General features: G+C 36.4%; 1 protein-coding gene across 1 annotated transcript in view; it reads right to left on the bottom strand.

The window, feature by feature from the left end:
* PIK3CB (phosphatidylinositol-4,5-bisphosphate 3-kinase catalytic subunit beta) overlaps positions 1-16,252 on the bottom strand; it is a 74,600-nt gene extending 58,348 nt beyond the window's left edge. Inside the window, exon 1 of the mRNA XM_070946110.1 lies at positions 15,751-16,252. The gene's annotated coding sequence lies outside the window, so the exon portion shown is untranslated. The remainder of the gene's footprint in view (positions 1-15,750) is intronic.
* Between the last annotated feature and the right edge of the window lie 3,011 nt (positions 16,253-19,263).

The raw sequence follows: 19,263 nt of genomic DNA, 5'->3' as shown, positions 1-19,263 counted from the left end.
TTCATCCACCTACTGTTGCCTGCAAGATCGGAAGTAGAACATAGACTATACCAATAGATGTAGGCATTGATCCTTCTCTTAGAACGTATTAATAAAACTATTTTATCTTGGCAAAGCCTTCACAATTTTAGGAAGGAATTGTAATTTGCCTTAATGTTCTTGCTTTGGATTAAAGGCGATTGCGACTAGTCCAACTAATGTCTTACTACAACAATATAAATCATATATGTACAAAATAACAGGTTAGCACTTTTTACTGGCTGGCAATTATAGAACAAACTTATACAGGAAGAAAAGCTATGTCTCTACTCTTTTAGGGGCAGTGACGAAATTTTTAAGAATTTGTACATGCATTGCTTGTTCTGCTGTAATTCTGTACTGCTCTGGGTTTACTACATTATCAACAAGCCTAATATTAGGAATAACATATTACAAAGCCTATTTTGTATTACTTGAAGCTATTTGCCAATAATAATTACTCAGTTTCACTTATATCTAGATTACTGTACAGATCAAGAATCCTCATGAAAACAACCTAACAACAGAAGTTTACTGATTAACTAAAGGCTGCAGAAAACAGTATGGAACACTTACATTCTACTTTCAATTGCAACTATTAAAATAAGTAATGTTTTAACTCTTCTGAATCATGGGTTCAACACAGGGGCTATGAGTGAGAACGGTCAATAATGCCCGCCTTGAAAATATTTTATTCTTTATGTTAATTTGGAAATTTTTGTTGTTATTGTTTTCTCTATTACTACTGTATGTACTTGCATGCTTGTATGTGCAAAATTATGCTTGGTTTAGTATTGAAATATTTTTCTCTGTATAAGCTAATTGAACTTATTCCAAGTTCAAAGGAAGAATCACCTCTGCATTTATAAATGTGTTTTGTTTTATTACCCGATACCTTCTCAAAGGCAAAACAGCAGTGTAGGTAAGGCCTTAATCAACTATGATGTTATGATGACAATTGCTCTGCAGGATAACATGCAAACTTTGCTATAATCTAACAATGTATTTCCGATACCGTTCATGGGGCCAAAAAGCTGATATAATTCCCTTCAGATTAGTGTAGTGAAACTTTTACAAATAGTTTTTGCTGTAATCCAGTAGATTAACGTCATAGACAACAACTCTGCCCAAAAATAAGCAATGTAATCTCTATCCTCCCTTACAAAACAATGCCATGAAAATAAATCCAATAGGCAAATGGTAAATAGACAGCTAAACTAAACAAAAGCTGTATCACTACTTTCCACATGCTTTGCTAATGTTTAATACAGCTTATGAAGAACTCAATGCCTAATTAAAATGAGAATCTGAAATGAAAACTGCAAGAATTTTAAACTATGTAATTAAAATATCTTAAGAGATACATTTCATAAGGACATAAAAATATAATTTAGATATTCTAAAACTCTACCACCCATAACCTTTAAAAGGGCAAAATTGTTGCATCATAGAGCAACAATTTTTGATTAGGTTCTTCATATGTGTTAACCTACAGAATGCGTATAAAATTCAGAATGTGTGACGCTGAAATCTGGCAGATTTTATAAAATATTTTATGACATAAAAATTACCATAAAGCATTTTATGACGTAATTAGACACTGTACAACCCCTTGGCTCATCCTTTCAGAGATATTTTCTTACCAGATTCCTTAATGCTTTCAACAATGACAGAGCTTCTAATGTGCTTCCTTCATTGAAAAAGCTGGGTACATTCAGAGATGTATCTGTTTTGAAAATAGCCCATGTTGAATTATATAACACAGTCAAACATCAGCACAGGAAATGTTTCTGATATTTTGTATTATATCAAAAAAATATTTAAAATGGTATGTATGTTAATATATGTAAAAATAAAGCAATAAAAACCAAAAGGCTAAATTACAAAATAATGAGCAAAAATACAAATACATGGATAGAATTTTTGATTTATCTGCTCTTACTGGTGATCAGTTCTGATCACCACAGGTGGAAATAATAAGTATGACAGATGATACACATACAGAAGTAATATAAAAACCTAAGACTGATATGTGTGAACTAGCAGCCTGGTAAATCAGAGATCAGAGAGTGCTCTGAAAGAATTCTACAGAACAAGTACTAGTACTGAAGAACATATATGACACATGCAACTTACACAGAGTCATAGATATTCAGGATGTAAGATCTATCTTTATTACTTATCTTGAGCAGCTGAAGGGAGAGCATTACAATATGCTGAAGTTTGGGGACTTGTGGCTCCATACTACAGTATATGCCATAAGTGTTGCAGGCAGGATAAAAATCTAATATTGTTAATCTAACAATCTAACAATTTCTGGCTAGCTAGATTAGAAGCCCTATTTAAATGAGTTTAGCACTAATTGAAGATCTTAACCCACAGCAAAATTCAGCAAAAAATATTAATCTTAATCATGTTTTCAGAATGTAAAAAGTTTCAATTCTTTGCAAGAACTTTCATGCAGCCTTAATTTCCTGATGCTTTGCTTCTGTTAACATTTTGAAATAGTCTGTGGGTAACCTAATTTCTTTAGTTCCCCATTCCTTTCCTGCACGAGTTAAAACATGCATTTAAGTAAGATACTAACAGATTTGGAATAGCTTTAACTTCTTTTTTATGTTGAGAATCAAATGGTCATACAAATATATTAATTTGTTGGTCCAACACATGCAGCAATTCATATAAATAGCCAGATAATTTGCAAAGAGCTCATATGGTGAACAGAAATAGCCATTTCTGCTTCTTCTTCAGATTTCTGGTTATGTATATATGTGTGTGTGTGCGTGTGTGTGTGTAGGCATAGAAAGACATATATAGATATATCTTGAGTGTGCTCTTGAATTATTTTATACACATATTCATAATTAAGGCAGAAGAAAATCTTATTCTACAGATGCAGAACAGACTTACTTCAAGATACCTGAAAGCAAAAGAAAGATTGGATCCCGTTATTATGCTGTTCAACCTATTTTTTTACATATTGCATTTGAATATTTTTCAGTGTTTAATATTTACTGTATTTTCATCTATAGCTTTCCAAACATTCAACATTGTTTATAATTTAAATAGAAATGCCCCCCCCAAACAATGTAGTATCATGTATCTAACCGACCTTCAACTTGAATATTCTTATTAAAACAATCACTATTCTCACAATATTTTATGAATAGGTCATTCCAATTCTATTGGGAGAGGAAACCACAGCCGAGAAAACCTCACAATCATTCAAGGCATATGTGGAAAAGTAATATAAACTTGTTCATTTTCATTTTATTTTTTTCATTTTATTTGATTTATATACCGCCCTACTCCCGAAGGACTCAGGGCGGTGAACAGGCACAAGATAAAACACATAAATTTATGTTTAAGAGCAGAAGTAAAATCGAATTAAATCAATTTAGCCCAAGACAAATTCAGGTAAAGAACAAATTAAAATTTACATTAAAATTTACATTAAAAAGGGAATGGGAGAGATTAGGCCAGACCAGCCTGGTGAAATAAAAAGGTCTTGAGAGCGCGGTGGAAGGTGTGTAGATCCGGGATCCTCTGTATCTCCAGGGGGAGCTCGTTCCAGATAGTAGGTGCCCCCACAGAGAAGGCTCTCCCCCTGGGGGCCGCTGGCCGACATTGTTTGGCCGACGGCACCCGGAGGAGTCCCTCTCTGTGAGAGCGTACCGGCCGGTGGGAGGCCGTTTGCGGCAGCAGGCGGTCCCATAAATAACCAGGCCCTAAGCCATGGAGCGCTCTAAAGGTGGTAACCAAAACCTTGAAGTGCACCTGGAAGACCACCGGGAGCCAGTGCAGCTCGCGCAGGAGAGGTAGGGCAAAGTATCTTGTTTACTTGTGGTATGATATTTTTTGTGCCCCCAATAATGACTCCTTATCATACACCACTCTAGAAATCTCTTAGTGGATGCTGAAATACTTCCACACTGGCTACCTTCATCATCTGCTGTAGACAACCTTGCAGTGGTCAACAAAGAAGCCAGTCTGAAAGAATTTTAGGGCACATTCAAGGGGACTCCAGGGTGAGTGGCCTCACAAAGTGCCGTGGGATTACCCACATAAAAGCCATTGATGCTAAAACATCTCAGCATACACTGGAGATATTAGGGGAGAAGTCCAAGCTATAGTAAGCTTTCTGCAACAGAAACTTCTCCTAAATCAATTCATTACTTCAGGTTGTCTGTTCCACTTCAGTGAAACAAAGCAGTTCACCTCCAATAATCTAAATTGCTTTGCTAAAGCAAAAACTACTCATTTCAGAAAAGTTTACAGCAACCATTGTGCTTGAGTGCACAGAGTAAGAAATTGTAGAACAGATTCTCTTGCTGCATCAGTCTCCAGAGCAGTCACGGAAACTGTGTACTGCTTTCTAGATATGACTCTATTTCACAACACCCTCATAATATGTGTGAAATATTTAACTGGGAAAAGTTGAGTTATAAGTACAAAACATGCTCTAATGTCTATGAGGAAAATCCTTAGCAAAAACAAAGAAATTATAGAAATATTGCAACGTTTTGTTTTATCATGAAGTGACAGTATATTCAAATTGCACATGCCCTCTGACAGAACCTAGAGATTGTGGGATTTCTCTACATGTCCATAGACGATTGAAAAATTCACATTTCTTACAACCTGCTTCTGAAATCTATTGTTTTAAGACATGTTTATTGAAATATATAAAGGAAAAAACAAGATGCTAGAGCCTTGTGGTCTGGCATTAACATAGAATTTTCTAGAATGCTTGCAATTTTTGCTCAAGTGGGGACAGACTGCTTCATTTGATGAGGGGCAGCAAAACACAATTGGAACAAATGTGGATAAGCACCAAAGGAAGGAAAGGAAAGCTACATCAACAGCTTGAGCAAAGATGCACCTTGTAACTGAATAACTTGAGTTGATCACAACACAATCCAGCTCTAATGATTATTGTAAAATGTTTTCTTAGAGCAACACACATTTTGTTAGCTGCCCTTTTTCTATTAATTCGGATAATCAAGACTTGATTAGTACAGTAAACCTTTTAACTGGAATACATTGCTCCTTAACATTGCCTCTTTTTGAAAAGAAAATATGGAAAGGATTACTAGGGAATCAAAAAACTGAAGGAAAGTTGTAAGCTTTATAATATGCTGGGTAATACCATGTTTCCCCGAAAATAAGGCCGTTTTATATTTTTTTGAACCCCGAAATAAGCGCTTGGCCTTATTTTCGGGGAAGTCTTATTGTTTTTAGACACATGGAACAAGATGGGGCTCCTCTTACCGTCTTACCTGATTTCCAGCTCTGTGTTTAGATATTTTCGGGGAGGGCTTATTTTCAGAGGGGGAGAGGCTTATTATAGCGCATGCGCTCAAAAGCCCGATTGGGCTTATTATCAGAGGATGTCTTATTTTCAGGGAAACAGGGTATATAACAAGGAAATTCACTTATTTGGGAACAATTTAGGAAATAAGCCAAATATATCTACAAGTAGTCCTAGTTTAATAGCTTTAATTAGGACTGAATTTCTATTGTCAAGTGAAGCAATTATTAGACAAAACATCACATGACTTCATCACTTAGCAACAGGATTCCTCATAGTATCAGTTACCATCATTAGGCAAGGACCTCACATTTTTCCTGACCTGCCAACACTTGTCTATATTCTATATCTGCCCTTTGGGCCATCTGTACCCTGCCACTCCTATCCCTACTGACCCCAAGTGTCTCCTTGCTTCCACTGCTGATGAGGCATGCCTGGCTGAGGCAGCTGCTTGGTCCTCACAAAAAGCCACCAGCTGATTTGACTGGGTGTGCCTCAGCAATGCGAAGAAGACAGCAAAGGCCAGCTTGGAGTAGCAGAGGTAGGCGGTGGCAGAATGTAGAGTGTCCGAAAGGGCAGAAATGAAGAAGGGAGGAGAAACAGTTTCAATATACTTCTCAAACACGCCTGCACAATATGCAGTCTACCCACATTGAGAACTTGATAAATCCACTACCACCAAATATTACCACAGGGAATCTTCTGATGTTGACATCCCAAAAGATAAGCTGCTGAATGCCTCCAATGCCTCTAGGCTCATTCCTACCAGCAGTTCCATTGTTGCTGCCACACAACCACTGAATAGCTGATCAGCTGTTCTCTTGTGGCCCACAACTATAAATTAATCAACGAGGCCCCTTCCCTCTACAAATTGTGTGCAAGCCTCTTCTAGTGTATCCCTTGAATTCCTAGCGGCCCAACCTCTTTCCTGGATACTTTTCTGCTTTCTTATTGTTTCTCTTGATATTTTTTTACTGTTTTAACTGTTCACATTATTATTCTTGCTGTGATGGTGGTAATGATGATGAAGATGAATTACTTTCATCTTAGGTTTTTTTTTAAAAAAAGGCCTTCAAAATGTCCAAAAAGCAATCTTTGCTAATAGAGACCTGGTCAGTCACTGAAAGCACCAAGGGAAGTCCTACTGTATTCATTCTGCCAATCATCTTGCAGCTACTGACAGGTGGGACATCTCTGCGGTGGCCTCTGCATTCTGGAATGTTTCAGCCATTTTTTTCTCTCTGTATGAATCCTGAATGAATTATTTAGGTAATATTTTAAAATAATATCTTTTACATTGCTTCAATTTGTTTTTACTGATGCAATTTTATAATTTTTATTATTTGAACAGCTTCAAGAATAGGGATAGCAATATAAAAACAGGATAGCACTGATGTTTAGTCAGATAACCATCATTAACTGAAAATATGTTAACTCTTATCAAAAATATGGTATTATTGTTGTGCAACACTTCAGATTTAATCTCCAAAGATGATTCAGAGTGTAAATGTTAATAACTGTCTAAAACTCCTTAAAGGCACAGCTACTTTAAGGAGATGTAGAGTAGTCCTATATTTGGGAAGTTGAATATAAAGTACTGCACATAACCCTAACATCTACCTATACTGAAATGATTAGCTGACATTTAATACCATTTTTCCCATTTCTGCGCAAATAGGTATTATTTTTATAAATGTTATTGTATTACACTTAGCTGCTTAGAAACTCCATCTAGTTGTCTGGTCTAATCAACTGGTTGGTAAAAAGAAATAATTGTAGGTTAATGATCTTTTATTATCATTAATTGTAAAAAAAAAGCAACTGGGTTCCCAAAACAAACAAATTATTTAGATCACAAGAAACTACTAATCCATAGTGATTGCTGAGAAAAAAATATGTACTGGTAGCTCTCATTTAATGACAACTAGGTCTTGAATTTTGATCGAAAGTTGGGGCAATATCAAATGGGTCAATATGACCTGATTTGATTTTAAAACCATAATAAAGTGAGTCACTGTAATTGTTAAGCAAACTACATGGTTAAGTCAATCCAGCACACTCAATGGCCATTTTTTCTCAGTTTCCAGAAAATGGATAACAATGTTGGAAATTGTGATCACATGACAGTGGGATGATGCAACCAGTTGTAGATATGAGCTGGTTGCCAAGTGCTCAAAATGCAATCACATAATGAGGAGGGGTCATATTACAATAGCAGGAAGTGCTTTATGGGTCATACAGCCACTGTAATTTTGAAGAATTGCTAACTGAGGACTATATGTATAAGGTAAATATTGAGACGTGCAAACATAGAGAATTTATACAAAAGTGGTGATGAATATACATGGGAGTAAAAGTATGTATGGCCCTTGGTCAAGCAATCAGTGGGCCAAAGCCCAATTTTCTTCTTCACTTGATGAAACCATTGCATTCTGTGAGCTGGAAAAGGATAAGTTATTTAATATATAAAAAAAACTGAATACTCTCTTGCTTTTTAATTAATTAAGGATTTAAGAAACTAGTTATTTTACAAATTATGAAACTAAAGTATTTTGAATGTTTTTTTAATAAGCAGTCAATACATTGTCTCAAAAAAGAACAATGTAAAAAATAATAAATGCAAATATAACTTCTAAAAATCCCAATGGTGAAGCAGTGATTCCAAATTTACAAATGTTTACAGTGTCATCATTTCTATAGTAGTCTGGTTCAGACAATAATGATTTTACCAGCCAACAAAGCACACTGTACTTATATCCTTCCTCATCCATTTTCTTAAAAAAGAGGGGGAAAAAACACTTTTAAGATTTTACTAAAAACAGTTTCCAATTACATAGTATTGGCATAAAGCCTGGTTAAAGCAAACATGCTTAGTCATAAAGACTTGAGGCAAGCCATTCTCCTTAAGGTTTAAATTGAACTTAAGTGCATTATCCGGTATAATGCAGATTACTTCTGGCTGAAATACTATAAATTGGGCATCTTAACCATAAACCAGGGATATATTTTTTTTTGTATGGGTGCTGAAGGCTATAGTAAGTACAACATGTTGGAGCCTGCACTGAAATAGGAGACGGAAACATATAAAAGCTTTAAAAATACAGGAAAATTAAATATTGTTAATATTAATGTAATCATCAATGTACTATAACATTAACGTAATTATTTGTCCTTTTTAACACAGAGACATTTATAGTAATTCCCATTCTAAATTTAAAATAAAGAACAAAAAATGCCTATTCTTTAATATACAATATACATATGTGTGAATGCCTCCCCCATACACAATGGCAGCACAATAAGGCAGAAAAGCTTATTGTTAATTTGGCACTTTGTTGAACAAACAAATCTAAGGACATGAAGCCTGATTGAATCCCTATGAACTTATATTACAAATAAACATAAAATAAGGCAGTTAGTTAGTAAGATAGCGATAACTGTTACCTGATTTTATGTTCTCCCTCCAACTTTCACTGCTCTTCTTTCTCTTATTTCTACAGGAATTAATATATAGGTTTAGGTCTCTATTTTTCTATATAACAGAACTGTGTTTTCAAAGATTTGTATTGTATGTTTAAGGAATGTTTTTCCATTTGTCTCTTTTTCTCCCTCTATCCGTCTGTTCAATGCTTTATAACTAAAGACAAAAGACCTAGAAATTCAGAATTAGAACTTCCAGTATCAATCAGATCTGTACATGAAAGTATCTAAATTTGGTAAGAGCTACGGACTAGGATCAGAATCTGAGCTTAATATAACACATGACTTTTGTTTGTTTGTTTCCTAGCATCAACATCTAAATAACTCCACTATTTATTTGTAGGGCCATTATAAATCACTGAGCAACTAGTATAGTTGTACTGGAGCTATTACACACTTATAAAGATGTTAGACAGTTACTAATTATGGGGAGACCACTGGCTTTTTTGAGTCACATTAAAAATGGAAAGACAGAATTGAGAGGATTGCAGTTCTCTACATTTGAATTCTTTCATATATAACGTGTAGTGACTATATAAAAAAGAAAGTATCTAAATTCACAAGCTTGTACTTGTCATAGTATATTTGGTTTGGTTTGAGGGCACTATATTAATGGAAGTCAATGACTAAAACATGTTTTTAGGGCAGGAGACTATGGCATATGGATTTGTTGTAACTTACTGGTTGCAGTTTAGCATGAACAAGGCATCATTATGTGTGTGCACCCCCCCCCCCCCCAAATTTTCTGGCTTATGTATTGTTTGTTTTTGTGCCTACCTAAGACTCTTACTGATCTACAGAGGAATTATGCAAGAGCACTTAACAACTGGGGGGGGGGGGGATCAGAAACTGCCAAAGAAGGTATAATTTCTTTGCTTATGACAAAACAGTTTCAGATTGGATAAAACAAACTACACCTTAATATTTTATTTGAATAGGATTATTATATAAGATACATGTTGTTTCTCTTCCATATGTGCAGCATTTCCCCCAAACCTTTGTACAATGACATAGCACTGTATGAATAAAGAAGGAGATTCTCTCCTCATTTATTATTTTATCCCATTTCAAGAACCATCCAATCATAAAGTACTTAACAGATGGATAAATCAATTGATCTACAGTATCAAACTTGTGGCATCATGTTTTGCAATGTTTTTCCCATTCACGAAGCTGGGGTGGGCATGGCCTGCGCGTGACTTCATCACCTTGCATTGGATGATTATAATTTATGCTACATGGAGCTGCTCTTCAAGGCTATTTAGAAGCTTTAGTTGACAGCAGCTTGAGTAATTATGGGAAAACCACTGCTGTGGAAATTGCACTGGTTGACAATTGGCTTCTGGGTTCAGAAGCCAATTCAGTTATTATCTTTAAAACCTCTGTGGCTCAGATTTGGATATCTTCAATCTTCTCAGAAATGATCCTGCCTATACAGTGAGTTGTAGCAGAAAGGATTTGTGGAAAATCTCAAACCTAGAGAGATGCCTACACGAACCTTGTGCTTGAACTTTCTTAGTGACGCCACTCTGCCTTTTAACTCAGAGACTCAGACCACCCTTTCCCTATTATGTTTTCAAAGATCCATGAAAACATAGCTTTTCAAAGATATACTTGCAATGCCTGAATATTTTGCTTTACAGGTAAGTGACACATTATGGCCATATGGCTGTTATGATTATGCTACTGATTTTCTCTGTTTTATTTATTTATTTATTTGATTTCTATAGCTATCCATCTTAGCAAACAATTCTGGGCGGCTCAGTGCTTTTAGTTTGAAGTTGTTAATTGTAAGCCACTCTGCATCTTGAGAAATGGAGCTGCATTTAAGCTAAATAAATAAAGGCAACTATTTATTTATAGCTTAAAATAAACCTCATGAATAGTAAATAGCTAAATAATATATATGAATTATTTGGTTTACTTGCTTAGCAATTGACTAAATTTAATATAAAATATGTATTATTTGCATATATCAAATCAAAAATTACTTAAAGCAAAATATAACTTGATGTTCAGGAAGAAAAAAGAAGAAGCGCAGAATGTAAAATCAAATAAGTTCTTTTACACTCCTCCAGAATAGTTTTGTACTATAATTAAGTATGTATGTATGTATGTATGTATGTATGTATGTATGTATGTATGTATGTATTTATTTATTTATTTATTTAATTGGGGTATTTTAATTTGTCTGGGCCAAAAAGTTTAATTTGATTTTATCGGGTTTTTAAATTTTGTGTATTTATGTATTTTATTGTTGGCTGTTCACCGCCCTGAGTCCTTCGGGAGTAGGGCGGTATACAAATCAAATAAATAAATAAATAAATAAATAATTTACTTACATACTTATCAAACTTACTTATCAAACTTAACAGCTCATCTCGTGATGAGTTTCAAAAATTTTTACTACCGGTTCCATGGGTGTGGCATGGCTTGGTGAGCGTGGCATGGCTTGGTGGGTGTGGCAGGGAAAGGATACTGTAAAATCTCCATTCCCTCCCCACTCCAGGGGAAGGTACTGCAAAATCCCCATTTCCTTCCTTTAAGCTGGGACTTGGGAGGCAGAGAATAGATGGGGGCGGTGCCAGTCAGAGTTTTTACTATCGGTTCTCTGAACTATTCAAAATTTCCGCTACCGATTCTCCAGAACTGGTCAGAACCTGCTGAAACCCACCTCTGCCCATCTCCCTCGTACATATGGAGACAAACAATGTTATCTGAGCATAGTTTTCTTATGATATTCACACTAAGTAATTTATACCATGCTCAGATTTCTCATATTTTTGTTGCTACTGACAATTTGTAGGTTGGAAGAACAAAACATGCATGTGAAAATGGAGCAGGGCTACAAATCTATTGGATTACAAGTCTGAAAAATCCAGGAAATATCTTAGCATGATAGTACAATTGAGAGAGAAGGTAGGTGAATGTGTGTGCCTTCATTTAGAATTCTGCATGTTTTCCACTGCTTTGTAGACCCAGTGGTTCTAGCATTTTCTGGAAAGTCCCTATAGGACTTAACAGTGTGGTTTCTTTTTTTGGGACTCAGTAACCCTACTATAGCTGCCTAAGGAATTTATCATTTTAACATTTTAGTACTGTATATTACTTATTACTTTGTTTTACCATGATTACTATAATCTTTTCAATTTCTTTTCAACCACACTTTGGGACTATTTAGAAGACTGAACAGATTATAAAGAATAAGTAACAAAGATTATATAATAAATTACCTAATAGGTAATAAAGAAAAGGCACTGCTATAAACTTCTGGTTTGGTTCAATGTAGCTTAACAAAAAAAGTGAATCTTCTACCAGGAAGTAGGGAAGGACTGGAATGAAGTTCCAGATTGGTAGAAAAAATATTTTAAATTTAAATGCTTAAGACCAGGAGAATTGCGCTGTAGGGTATTGAAAAAAAATTAATAGTATTACAGAATCCTTGTATATTATCTTTCAGAAATTCTGAAGTACTGGTGAAGTACTAGTTGCTCCTATTTTGAACAAATGGAAATTTGAAGATCCAGCAAATGACAGTTCAGTATGACACTTATATTTAGGAAGACTCCATATTGGATCATAGAGAACAATGCATAAACCTTTTAAAACAATACAATAATCAGAAGTCAGCATGCATTTATCAAGACAGTTTAAACTAGCTCTTTCCATAGACCTTTGGGCCAGGATAAGCAGAGTTCTCAATTTGAAGATTTACGATATATTTCAGTTCCAGCCACTATTTTATTGTTTAGGACAGGGGTTCCCAACCTTCAGGCACCGTTCTCTGGCATGCCAGAAACCGGACCATGTAAACAAGTGAGGCCCAATCTGCGGGATGCAGGCAGAATGTTAAACTATGCCTCCTCTGGTCTATGAAAAAACCTCTCTCCACGTAACCAGTCCCTGGTGCCCAAAGGTTGGGGGGCCACTCGTTTGGGACATTTTAAGGGTAACTTAAAACTTTTGCATTGCTTGTTTTTTTCCCCCATTTTCTTGCTTCTATACCACTTAGAATCAGGATGTCTTAATTGGGCAGTCATATAAATGCTTCAAATAAATACATTTTGACCGTATCAAAGTACATTACAGCAGATGGTACTTGATTAGCAAGTTTGAGGGCTGCATGGTGTGAAAATTCATACTCAAAGTGCTCACTAGTGGTACATCATCAATTGAGCAGGGATATCAAGTGGAATACTACAAGAATCAGTTCCCCATTTTAAAGTTTTTTTTTTACTTGAATAACACAATAGGTATATCAAATTTGCTGATGACACAAATATTCTAGATGCAATAAAATTCAAAATGATTTTGAGCAGTTAGAGAAATAAGCTGAAACTAATATGCTGACTAAAACTTAACTATACCTTTATTCCTTCTAAAAACAAACCAAATGCATAATTACTAGATGGGGGAAAAAGTCTTGGCATAGCATTTGATTGCCTATTCACTATAAAGCACTGTGTGATATGTCTACAAAAAAGGGAAATGTAATTCTAAGCTGCACCAACAGAAGCACAATTCTAAATCACAGAAATAATTTCATTTTTCTCTTAATAGAGCAGTTTGACAATGAAATTAATTACCAAGAGAGGTTGCTGGCTTTCACAAATTACATCAACTTGCCACAAAAACAGATTCAGCATAGTCAGGGAAGACTATCTAAATCACGGGTGTCAAACTTGTGGCATCATGTTTTGCAATGTTTTTCCCATTCACGAAGCTGGGGTGGGCATGGCCTGCGCGTGACACATCCGGCCCGCAGGCCACCAGTTTGACACCCCTGATCTAAATAGTCAAATGTGAAAATTCTCAATTCACATAATGCTTGAACAGGCTTACAAAATCAAGTTAATAAAAGTGAGGTTTTCTAGATTTACACCAACATCCCTGAATTTTCAAGCAAGACTGGAATGTATATCTAAAAAGCTACCATTATTCTTTATGACAATTAGCTCCTATCTTCCAGGCACCATAGCTAGTATTATTAAAACTACTGTATATCAATTTGTCTCTAATTATGCCCATGAAGAGCTCATCAAGCCACAAAATGCATTTTGTCTAGTAGATTCAAGGTAAAGTTAATATTCTTCCTGGCACTTAAATACTTGCAATGTAATCATGTTTACTGAGTGGTTTTTCTTAAACCAGAGTAAGCAACCTGAAACCCACAACCAAAATGAAAAAATGCCCCTGTAAATAATCAGCCTAGACTGCCTACAACAGTGATCTATAGTATTATTCATCAGATAGCCATCTTTGCAGGAAAAGAAAGGAAAATAAATTGGCTGGCAGAAGGAGAAAGAAAAGAACTTTCAATTTGGACTCTATCATTGCCAACAAACTTCTCTTTGAAAAATTACCCTCAATGAATTCATATCTGGATTTAAATAAATCACTTACTGTGTAATAATTAAAATACCACCCAAAAATTACACAAATGCATAAATATACTATAAGAAAGTTGCCAACAATCATCAAAAAACTATTTTAATGAAACGATATACATAACTGCCAGAGTTGTATTTCAATGAAATCTCAAATTCAGTGAACATATGCAACCTGAGAAAAATGTCTAATTTAGTCTGATACTATAATGAGAAGTACAATGAGCTCTTAAGATTTGGAGAGAGAGAACATAATTGACCCAAGCAACTTCCCCTTCCTCATTTAAGAATCTCAAAGGATTACCCAGAAAGATACCAACTGTCAACAGGAAGGGCCGGGCTTGGGTCAGTTGTACAATTGACACAGCAGTAATCTTTATCTTAATTAAATAACACTGTTAAATAGCCTCATCTAATTTCCGAAAAGATTAATGAGAATTTGCCAATTTTTACACAACACCCAGATTTTTAGGCTTTATTTTTGTGTATTTTTATTACAGAACTATTGTTGCCTCTTCCTGGAAAAAGAAAAACTGGAAACAGCTGGAGAATAGCTTTTTGTAAGAAGAGTGCTAAACATCACAACATGAAAGCTATTTTAAAATCACACACAATAGCACTCTGATGTGAAATATCCTCTCACATAATATCCATTATCCGAATAAAACAATGTTATTAATCATTAAATCACTGTAATCATTAAAATGGAAGCAGTTGATTCTCACCTTCCAGAGCTATGGTACAATAGAAGAAGATTAGCATTCTACAGAACATAGCATGCTCAAAAACTGATAACATCTTTTTTCACAAAGCCCAAGGGTTTTTTTTAACATTTTCGTAGTTTTAAGCATGCCACAGCTGTTTCTAACCTCCTTGTTCATCCCAACTGATTGCGAAGTGACTAAACTTCACATGATCGCTTGAAAAAAGAGGGCAGCAGCCGTCTGCCTCTGTGCTTACTACTCTTGCAATTTTTTTTTAATATAGACGTCAGACACACATCTTTGTCTTACTACCGTTCTACTATGCTCTTGTAATGAAGAAATGTAAAAATAAATAAATAAAAAACGCCATGCTTTACCAGGGAGTTAAATATTATTTGGGGAGGAGAAAAAGGAGGAGTGCAGGAATACATACACCCAAGTACACACCTCCGATGGCGCCACAATCTTTTTGAGCTCAATGCACCTACGAAACAATAAAAACCTCAATAAAATACACCCTTGTGGCGGGTGGGGGGGAACGGGTTTCCTTATTTATTATATTTTATTTTTATATTTGTTGCATCTCGTCTCTCTGAGACCGCTTGCGGGACCTACAGCCAAGTATGGTAAATATACGCCAGCGGTCCGGAAAGATTCCCAAGGGCAGCCCAGCAGGCAGACTTTTTCAAACGCGAACGTGTTCCGTCCCGAGTTGCCTTCCCCGTGGTGCTCCCTCCTCACTAACGAGCCCAGCTGGACAGCACTGGGCACGACGGCGGACTGCCCTCCTCACCAAACAGATCGGGTGATTTCACTTTCCGGCCAACCGCCTCTAGTTTCAGACACTTACCTATTCCAATGCGGGTGGAGGCGGCAGTCGAACTCTCTTCCTCTTCCTTCAATCCGCGGTGGCGGCGGCTTTTCCTCCTCAGTCCCGTCGCCGGTAATACGTATTTACCTGCTGGGCTTCAGGTAGCGTCCAAGCTGCGACAGAGCCTGCCTGGCTAAGGAAACGAAGCCCGTTACTCGTCTAATGCAGGCACCCGCGGGAGGAGGGAAGCAATGGTGGCGCCGGTGGCGAACATTACCTAGGAAACAGCTTCCCACCAGCCCCTTCTCGCTCTCGCCCTCCGCTCTCTCCGCCTTCTAATTCGTCTCAGCCAATCTCGTGAAAGAAGTCACTCTTTGCAACACGTACTTTCGTTTTCTTCTCTCATTATTCTCCGGGTTTGTTAAACACCCCCCCACCCGAAGAGTGAGAGTTCCGCTTGGTAGGTTCGATCCGTCGCAGGCCAGATGCGTCCGCACCGCAGCGCGCTGCGGAGGGAAAGGCGGTCTCTGGGTTCCTTCGCTTCGGGCTGTAGCCGAGGAAAGACTGAAGCGATGACGCCGAGGAGGAATCACGTAGTTTTTGGGGTTGGGGTGGGTGGGTGGTGGGAGGGGCGGAAAGGCTGGGGTAGGTTGCCTTGGCTGTGTTCCCACGACCAGCTAAACCATGTTTATTGTTTACTCAGTCATGGTTGAGGTTGCGCAAGTAACCCCCTACGCTAAAATGTGGCTGGCAACTTTATGACTCAGGGTGTGCTGCGAACAAAGCCACTGACTTAATGTAGACATCGAACTCGGTCTCATACAAAATTGCATACCTGTGTACTCAATGGACTATAATTACAAAGTATGCCTTAAATTTGTAGCTGGTAAAAGACTAAGCTTGGCAGTTGATCCTTGTGAAAAATAACCCCCCAGTTTGGAGAAATGCCTGCTAAATTTTGCCACATTTAAGATCATTGTTACTTTTAAAAGATTAAGTCTTTTATTTGGATAACATTTGATGTTGATTTCCTAAAACTTTGGCTTCTTTATTGTTTTAATCTTGCTTTACGCGAAATTGTTTTACTTGCTGTTGTCATATTCAGTCAAATTTCTATATAATTGATTAAAGTTTATATGAAATATTGATGTTAAGGTGACACTTTATGGTGTCATCTTTGGAATTTGATATCTATATCTGTTAATTTGGGTCAAATGGTTTGACTTTCACAGACTTTATTTCTGTTGTTCCCCTTTACAATAGACTTATATAAGCCTAATGTACCCTAAGACTTAAGGTACTAAATTTGTCAAAAAATGGGGACCCACATATATAACATTTTCCTCTAATTCTACTTAAACCTGTGAAATTCCAAAATCCATGTTAACTCCCAAACCATTGGTATAATCCACTAACTCAGAATTTACATTCTCACATAATAAAACATTTGATTTGTTATTGCTAATGCATAATCAGCCACTGGTCTACAAACCAGGAATCATGACAAATTATTGAACCCAATAAATTGTTATTAAAAACAATGATGGCTCAGCCAGTAAACCAACCAAGGTATAAGATGCAACTTTCTGAGTTCTTCAAAACTCTTCATCAAAAAAAGTTGTTTATAATATTGAATGCCGTGAACTTACTTTTTAAAATAAAACTGGCTTTTTAAAATAACTATAGTATTAACCAGTCCTACATTAAAAGATAAGTATTGAAGATGAGGTTTTATTCTTTGTGACCACATCCCTTCTAATTACTAGGTAATATCTTTTTAAGCCAGTGCAGCATATAAATTTTAGATTCTGTTGATTGGAAAGTCTACATGTTTGCAACCACCTCCCTCATTTCAAGACTATGATGAAGTGCTGATTTCTCATTCCTTTTGCTTTGTTTACCATCTTGCATCTTGCATGACAAACTTTTTCTGGGGTGGGTGGGAGACTTGAATGTTATTTGTATTCTTGCATTCTCCTAAACAGGCTATGGTATCTGTGGAATTTTTTTATGGGTTCCATGTTTGTCTTCACTTTGTTGAGTTACACCTCAGACTCTTCTTCATTCTCTGCCTCTTAATACACAATAACCTCAATTATTTGTTCACTGCTATCTTTTTCTTGCTACTTTTGAACACATCAGTTCTGATGTCTGCCTCTCCCAACATCAGTGTGCAACCTATTCTACTGTAATGAAATTTGGCATTTATCTATGTAACATTTTAGATATCTATTTCTGTTTAGGATTTATTTTTGTCCAGCAATAATCTATATGGTACTAAACATTTTGCGACTGTTTGATACTTTGCAACCTTCAGTTGGGAGAAATACTGCATTAAAGGCAAATTTTTGTCAAGAAAGGTACCTGAAACAGCTACCAAATTGGGTACCAATGGGTTACAGAATGCCGGGACCCATTTTTGCCAAGGGAATGAAGTCTGGGTGTTGTTGTTGTTTGCCACTTCCCTTCTTTGATACTGGCTGTACAGTGCTGCCTGCCAGCTGTAGATACATTACTTTCATTTTCAATATTCCCTAACAGCTTTCCACAAGTCCATGGGAAACTAGAAGGTACTGATATGGTTGTTGATGCTCCTTGCCACTTTTTCACTAGCAAAAGTGTTTGCTTATGGGAACCTCGTAGGGAAAAAGTCAACAGAAAAATGGTGTATTATCTGTCAGTTCTTCTGAGTTCACACTGTCAGCCACTAACTTGCTTCCTCCTCCAAGTGCAGTAACCACCTGTTTACTAGGAAAGGGAAGGGGAAGGAAGATTTCTCATGTTCCCCACTAGCTTCCCACAAAGAAGTGGGGAAGCTGGCAGGAAGTCAGAAGTTGCTCTCACGCCTACCGCTTTTTTGCCCACCTGCAGTCATTCTGCTTCTCTGAAACAATGACCCAATGGGCCAAAGATAGCTTACATGATTCTCTACTCTTCTCTGTGAGGTTGTGATATGAGTTAAGTCATGTTAACAAAGTGTTATAAACTACAGCGGCTAAATTCATACACCACTCTTAGTACATAAACCAAACCACATAGTATAATACATGCACTTCTTTTGTGTTTGGCCTGTTTATTCCATGAGCTTCATGACTTAGTGAAGTTTTAAGTTTAATTGCTACTATTGACTTGGTTCACTTTGACCAATGTAATTATTGGATACAAAATTGTGGTTTGTCCAGGAGGAGGTTAATGATAGATAAAACAGGTGAACATAATCTTGATCATTCTGAGAAATTACCTTGCTTTGATAAGGTTATATATATATGAATAAATAGATTCTTCTGCAAGGAGAATGTTATTTGGACCTAAGCAGAAATAAATAAAGAAGACTCCACACTTTTCATTAATTAATTAATTAAAGGACTATTGACTCATCCTCGGACTGACAAAACAATGCTAGCATGATTTTTTTTGTCTGTATTGTCAGGTCCCCCCTTATTGTACCTGTTCTAAAGCACTGGTTTTTGTAATAGAATATTTCAAAGTATACTATTACTTATAGGCAATCTCTGGCCTTGCTATTATTTTTCAGCTCTCAACAGTCAGTGA

This window comes from Pituophis catenifer, unplaced genomic scaffold (genome assembly GCF_029215685.1).
Source record: "Pituophis catenifer annectens isolate HBS135680 unplaced genomic scaffold, rPitCat1.0.hap2 SCAF_6, whole genome shotgun sequence".
NCBI lineage: Eukaryota > Metazoa > Chordata > Lepidosauria > Squamata > Colubridae > Pituophis > Pituophis catenifer.
This window is presented reverse-complemented; position numbering and strand designations above follow the sequence as displayed.